Source organism: Macrobrachium nipponense, chromosome 1 (genome assembly GCF_015104395.2).
Source record: "Macrobrachium nipponense isolate FS-2020 chromosome 1, ASM1510439v2, whole genome shotgun sequence".
In the NCBI taxonomy this organism is placed as follows: domain Eukaryota; kingdom Metazoa; phylum Arthropoda; class Malacostraca; order Decapoda; family Palaemonidae; genus Macrobrachium; species Macrobrachium nipponense.
Genome location: NC_087200.1, coordinates 132,906,467 through 132,914,265, shown reverse-complemented (window position 1 = coordinate 132,914,265; position 7,799 = coordinate 132,906,467). Strand labels below are relative to the sequence as shown.

The 7,799-nt window shown below is 34.8% G+C and overlaps 1 pseudogene; it reads left to right on the top strand.

Annotated features, from left to right (window-relative positions):
- Window positions 1-7,252, top strand: part of LOC135218941 (nose resistant to fluoxetine protein 6-like) — a 45,657-nt pseudogene extending 38,405 nt beyond the window's left edge.
- The last annotated feature ends 547 nt before the right edge of the window (window positions 7,253-7,799 follow it).

The following is a 7,799-nucleotide window of genomic DNA, read 5'->3' as shown; positions in this document are numbered from 1 at the left end:
ACCAGTCTTCATCACAAACTGGTGTACTACGCACCTTGGTGCAGAGCCTCGCCTTACTTGGTCGGGATGGCCTTAGCTTACTTCCTTCGAACGAACAAGAAGGAGATTCTTTTGAAGCCAGTAAGTCTTATCCTAAATCTTTAGGCTTTAAACCTTGCCAGTGTTTTCATTATTTTGAGTCGTTAGAAATATAAATGGCTTCGATCAAGACTAATATCACTGGAAATGTGAAATTTGTTCTCATTATTTTCCTTTAAAACCTGTTTGTCTTCAGTCCTACATTCTTCAGCTTTACTAACCTTACCATCATTATCTTCAGTCTTCTGAGTCGCTAGAAATTTAAGCGTCTTTGGTTAAGACTTATTTCACAGGAGGAATTAATTTTGGTCTCATTATTAACATTCAGCAGTGAACAACGAGCTTAAAGATAGCTTTCACTGAATTAAGAATATTTAGTATCATCGAAATGTTACCTGAAGGAAAGGCTGCAAAAGGGGATTATAGAGACACGATTTGGACTACTGAACTCTGAACTATCAACAGAAACGATCATTCAGACAAACGAACTGCAGAAACAATCGTTAGGATAAATGACAGTAGACACATCATTAAGATATGACATTTCTGTCGTATCTAATATTTGCCACAGCAGGTAACTTCTGTCCATTGTGTCAATGATTGCATACTAAATGACGGTAATGCAAACAACTAATAATTCACGCGAACAATATTTTTCATCTATGCACATATGTATAAATGAAATAAAACAAATGAGATAGTAAAACATCTAGACCAGAAACTACACCCTTCATGAAGGACTCAAAACCAAATAAATGAGGTTGTTTTCAGGCTAACCGACCCCCCCCCCCCCCCCCCCTCGCACAGAAAAGTGTAGGGTTGGCAGTTAGATCAAGAACTCTATCATGTACTAATATAAAAAAAATCTGAGACTTACAGAAAACATCGTCTGTTGCAAGCAAACGGCGGCAGGACACAAAGAGTCCAGGAAACCTACTTCATGTGTGATTGGTTCAAAATTTTTCTTGTCTGCGATCTAAGTTAGATGGGGGTACTATAAGGCGCCAAGTTTGAACCTGAATACATGTGACTTGATAGGTGTAATTGAGGCGTTAGCCTTGTGGTTCTCTGGAAAGAGTTGTTCATTTTCATGGAGAATGATATTCTTTTACTTCAAACAAGTTTTAATATCTTCTATTTCATGGGCAATACATTTTCTTTTCAGACGAGTTTTAATGCTGTCCTATTTTTTGGGCAATAAATATTCTTTTACTTCAGACAAGTTTCAGTGTTGTTCTATTTCATGAGCAATAAATATTTGTTTGTTTCAGACATGTTTCAGTATTTTTCTACTTTATGAGCAATAAATATTCTTTTCCTTCAGTCAAGTTTCAATGATATTCCACTTCATTGGCAATAAATATTCTTTTACTTCAGTCAAGTTTTATTCGTGTTCTACTTTATGGGAGATAAATGTTCTTTTACTTCAGACAAGCTTTATTGATTTCCTACTTCTAGAGCAATAAATATTCTTTTACTTCAAACAAGTTTCAATGTTATTCTATGTCATTGACAATGAATATTCTTTTGCTTTAGACATGTTTCAATGACATTATACTTCATCGGTCACAAATATTCTTTTACCTCAGAGCAGTTTCACTGATGGGCAATAAATATTCTTTTACTTCAGACAAGCATTAATGAAGTTCTTCTTCATATGTAATAAATATTCTTTCACTTCAAAGACCTTTCAATGATATTCCACTTCACTGACAACTGTACTGCTGGGCAATAAATATTGTTTTACTTCAGACAAGTTTTATTTTTATTCTACTTCATGGGCAATAAATGTTCTTTCACTTCAGACAAGTTTTAATGTTATACTACATTTTCTTCAGTGGCAGGTAGTCCTGGGCTGGATAGCGGCTACTGGCTTTGGGATAGCAGTGGTTTTCGGGATGTACAGGTACAACCAGATGACAACAGACCTGATTGAATACGAATGGGCACCGAGTATTTTCTACGGGTCCCTTCATTCCCTCGTCTGGGCACTGGCAGTCTCGTGGGTCGTCTTTGCCTGTCATTATGGGTATGGAGGTGAGTCATTGACAATGATGCTGATGAGGCCCATGGTAATAATACTAACGACGATGACGATGCCATTTTAGTACTTAGTGTAGCATGCAGTTAAAGAATTTTGGAAGAACTCTTTTTTCCACTTTGTTATTGATAGAAATGATGCTGAGGATTGATAGGCTTGATAAAATAATGATAACAGTTTATTTTCGATACTTTTATCATATTCTTTCTCCTGTCGTTTATTTCGTCATTCACCTCATGCACTTCATTGATTAATTATCTCTCTTCTCTCTCTCTCTCTCTCTCTCTCTCTGCCCTTTCCATTTCTTTGATTTGAATTCTTACATTCTTTCATTATCTGTCCCCCAACCCCTTTCTCTATCCCCGCCTATGTCTTTTACATTATTTGCATTTCTTCTAATTTAGCTTCTTGCCTAATACTATTCCCATTCTTTCTTCTTCTTCTTCCACGTTATCCCATTTCTTTCTTATATTTCTCTATCATTCACATATTATTGTTTCCCTCACTTTCAGGTCATCAAGTTTGTCTTATGACTCGCATTGATCTTCCTTCCCTCTGTTCTCAACCCTTCGTTTTCTTCCTTCGGTATTCTTTCCATTTGCCATTCTCGTACGCTTTCCATTTCTCATTGTGGTTGCAGCATTACGTCATTGACCACGAAGACTGGAAGCCATGTGTAGCAGGGAAAGGGCTGAACATGAACAACTCATGCGTGAGTTCTTGATGTCATGTGAAAACTAGGGTTCAAAATTAACAGGAAAATACAAAACCGCATAATAATCGTCTGGAAATTTCATAACCTGTTATTAACCGATTAAAAAATGCAAATCAAAAGTGGTTGAAGGGCAAAGAAAACGAAAATGTTGAGTATTCATTTATTCATTCAGTATAAAAGAAACATTCCCTTTTTATGATAATGGGTTTATTAATCAGAATATAAAGTAACATAACATATTGTATGTCTGCTCTTAATAATGCCTGATATTGAATCAAGATTCTATCTTGAAGAACAAAAATGGTAGTTACAATTTAGTACTAATCAACTTGATGTGGTCTGAAATGAATGATAAACGATTAACCGGTTAAAAAGGTCTAGTAACAGGTTATGAACAAAAAATCTTCAACAGATTATTAACTGGTTATTCTTGACCGGTTTAGAACCCTAGTGAAAACCCCTTGACTGAGACATTTACCGGTCGAATGTCCCATTCCTGGGGGCGTGACAGAGCAGGATTAATAGAATACAGACAGGGGTAGACTGTCCCATCGTTACTGCGCATATTTGTGACGTCATCGGTAGGTGGCCATAAAAGAAAACCAAGAAAACAAATAAATTAAGGGTCACTATGGGACATTCTCTATCTCTTTCACGACCTTGTGTGAGAGAGGTCCCTGTAAACTCCAGGTACTGAGTGATAGTTTCCTCGTTCTTCACTCTGGTGGGGTCAAATAATGACTGATGACTTTTTTTTTACCTGAACCTCAGTCAGATCAGCCACGTGACGTCATGCGCGAGATTGTCCTATTTTGGTCAGAAGCGGTCTAACCCTGTGCTCTATTAATCCTGTGACAGAGATGGACACTTTATCCTTGCTACGATTCTCGGGGAGGATTGAAATAAACCTTGTAGAGCTGTTTTTATGTATAGCATATATTTATTTGCAGATATGATTTTGTTTTATTGTATACATGCTTAAAAAATCACTTCATTAAGTAAGCGAATATCACAGGAAAATTGTCTTTACTACGACAATGGTCTTAGTAAAGACGAAAGAGCTTGGATTTTTGCCTATCATTTCATTGTGGTATTCGCTTTTAAATATACATATATATATATATATATATATATATATATATATATATATATATCGAGCTACAATGTCCTTTAATATCTAATTCGCTCTACCTCGGAATTAATATATTTTCATATATGCTTAACTGAAGGGGATTTTTTTTTTTTTTTCTCGATAATAGACTTGCCTGGACCAGGGCGCAAACCCATGGATCCTTTCAAATCCAGGAACGTCAGTGAAGCTTTTACCTACTACACCACCTCTCGCGGTGGTGTAGTAGGTAAAAGCTTCACTGACGTTCCTGGATTTGAAAGGATCCATGGGTTCGCGCCCTGGTCCAGGCAAGTCTATTATCGAGAAAAAAATTCCCCTTCGGTTAAGCACATATGAAAATATATTAATTCCGAGGTAGAGCGAATTAGATATTAAAGGATATTGTAGCTTGATATATGTATATGAATCACGGAAATGTGATATGACTTATATATATATATATGTGTGTGTGTGTGTGTGATATATATATATATATATATATATATATATATATATGTGTGTGTGTGTGTGTGTGTGTGTGTGTTGTGTGTGGCTGTGTGTATGTGTGTATTTGATATTTATATATATATTTGCTTTAGGAAAATTTAAAATGTTTCTTTTTTTTTATTTTCTTTTAAATTTCATCACGGCGTCAATCACCTAGAGGTTGTCGACTTCAATTTTAGTAACAATGTACTAAGTCAATCAGTCCCAATTATCGCTTCTTCCCTCTCCCACGAAAACAGGTCCGGTGAACAGCTTCCTGTCTCATCCCTCCTTCCAGCCGCTTAATCGAGTCACCTACTGCATCTTCCTAGTGGCTCTCTCTCTCCAAGGAATCCTTAACGCTAATATGATGTATAGCTCCTTATTTTTCACATCTCAACAAGGTACGTCTCTCTTTATTATAGAATCTTAGCTGGTTATTCCTGGAGCCACCCCTTTCATGATATGTGGCTTCAGGGAAAAGAATTAAAAGATTGCTATGTGCCATATATATAATAATATATATATATATATATATATATATATATATATATATATTATATATATATATATACATATATATATATATATATATATATGTATATATTATATATATATAAATATATGTATAAATATACAGGGGGTCCATAAAGTCTCTTTAGAATTAAAAAAAATGAACAGACAAGTATGTGAAAATTATTGCAAAATTAAGTGTATTTATAGAAAACTTTGCCTCATTTTATACTTTTCTATATGAGCACTAGTCTTTGCACAAAGCACATCAAGATGACGGTACTTGATTTCTTGCCATGTTCGCTGCAGTATAGCCTCACCAATGGTTGCAATGGCATCAGTGATCTTTTGCATGAGATCATTGATGTCCCGTATCTTTGTCTGATACATGATATCTATAACATGACCCCATAGAAAGAAGTCCAGGAGACAGATATCTGGTGAATGAGGTGGTCGGGAAATTGGGCCAGCCCCTCCAATCTGCCAGTCTGGAAATGTTTTATTTAGAAACCCATGAACATGGAGTCCCCAATGTGGTGGTGTACCTTTGTTACTGGAAAATGATGGTTGGTTGAAGGTCATCTAGTTGTGGTGCCACATATTCAATAAACTTCAGCAGTAATTGATGTATCACCAAAGAAAAATGAACCAACGATTCGATTGCACATGATCCCACACCACACATTCACCTTTGGACTATCTCGGTGAAGTTCCCTAGTCGCCATGATGTTCTGATCCCCAGATTCTCACATTATGTGTATTCAGTTTACCTTAAACTTGAAAGGTTGCCTCATCGTTAAAGCAAACTCAGGTGAGGAGTATTTCATCCTCATAAATCTGTTCCAGCATGTTAACTGCAAACTATTTTCATTTTTATTTATCCTTTTGCTTCAGAGCCTGTATGAGTAGTTGTATTTTATAAGATACAATTGCAAGTTCCTGTGTAAGACTTTGTGCAATGATAAACGTGGCAGCTGTAAAAATCTGGCAGCAGTTTGGTTGGAATTTGTATGAGAACGATCAAAAGCTTGTCTTACACGATCGATGTTTTCCCTCAGATGTTCTTTGTTGTCCCCTTCTCCCTTTATCCACATTGTCCCTGTCTCCATAAATTTCTTGTGCCATGCACGAACTGATGGACGTGATGGTGGATCTCTTCCAAAATTAGTTCCGTAGTTTCACTGTGTATATGTCTCCAATTTTGCTTCAATAAACCATGACACATATTGTGCCTTTTCATGTGATGAAAAACTTTGATAACTGCTGAGTTTATAGAACAATTCTTTTTAAAATATCTTTTCAATGGCTTTTGTAATGTATTTATTTAAATTGTAACTAAAAAATGAAAATAAAAAGAATTGCGGAGAGGTTGAAGGCCTCAGTTCATAACTATATATATATATATATATATATATATACTATATATATATATATATATATATATATATATATTATATATAATATATATAGTATATATATATATATATATATATATATATATATATATATATATATATAAACTGCGTGCACGTAGTATTCATTTTATTCTCTCACCTTATTATTATTATTATTATTATTATTATTATTATTATTATTATTATTATTACTGTAATAAGGTGCACATCCCTATTATTCACACCTCAATAAGTTACGCCTCTCAGTTACCCGTACCTTGATGATTTAAACTTACACATATATACATACATGTCCATACTACGCGCAATAGGTATCAATAACATGGGATAATTAGAGTACTTTAACTTCCAGAGTGCCTAGTAAAGAAGACTGATGTCTACGAAAGCTTATACTTTGGAAATTTAAAACAGATATCTAAACCATTCCGTCATATTGAAGCCTAACACGAGTAGTATGAATAACTTTATTTATATATATATATATATATATATATATATATATATATATATATATATATATACACACACACACACATATATATATATATATATATATATATATATATATATATATATATACAGTGAAGTTGTGACTATTTAGGTGATGTGTGTGTGTGCACCTACATTTGCATATACGTATTTTTCCTCTTTTAACAAGTCATGTGTCTAATAATCATAGAATAGTAAACCCTATACAGATATACAGTTATGTATCTCGATCCCTTTTGTACCTTTTTCAGATCATCGAAATCGTAGGAGTCATATTTATTGCCGGCATAGGAGGGATTCTTCTATCACTTTTCACGGAAGGTCCAATTCTAGGGCTGGAGAGAATTCTCTTGCGGAAATAGTCTTGAGGGGTGAAGGTTAAGGAACCGTATGACTGCTTCTGAAAGGACGAAACACAGAAACGGAAAAGGGGATTCCAAAGCCATGACCAAGACAATCTGTACGTGATTCATTTCTAGTTTAAGATGGAAGTAAGCCTTCCAGAGCAGTTACTGGAGCTTAATTAATTTGCTTCGTCAACATAAAAAAACTCACATTTATTACAAAAAAATTAACTCTACCATATAAGTGATTTTTAATAATGTAATTTACAAGATTCACAGCCAGGTCACTGTTGTCTCATGACAATATCATTTGAAACGGAAGTAGCAGCTATGATTGCAGGCTGCTCAGGAGAAAGAGGCCGTGATGGCATAAGGTCAGCTAATCCAAAAGAAAAGGAAGAAGATTCGACAGATCTGTATACGTAATCAATGAAAAATCGAAGTTCTTATACTGGCGTATATGGTAAAGTAATTCATACGCTAAGAAATATGACAGACTTCAATTAGGAAATAACCTCATACGAAAAAGGAAAACTCTCAAGTACCTCATTTTATAGACTGAAGGATTAAAGAAATGCTCGGGTACAGTGTAGGTATGCATATAAAT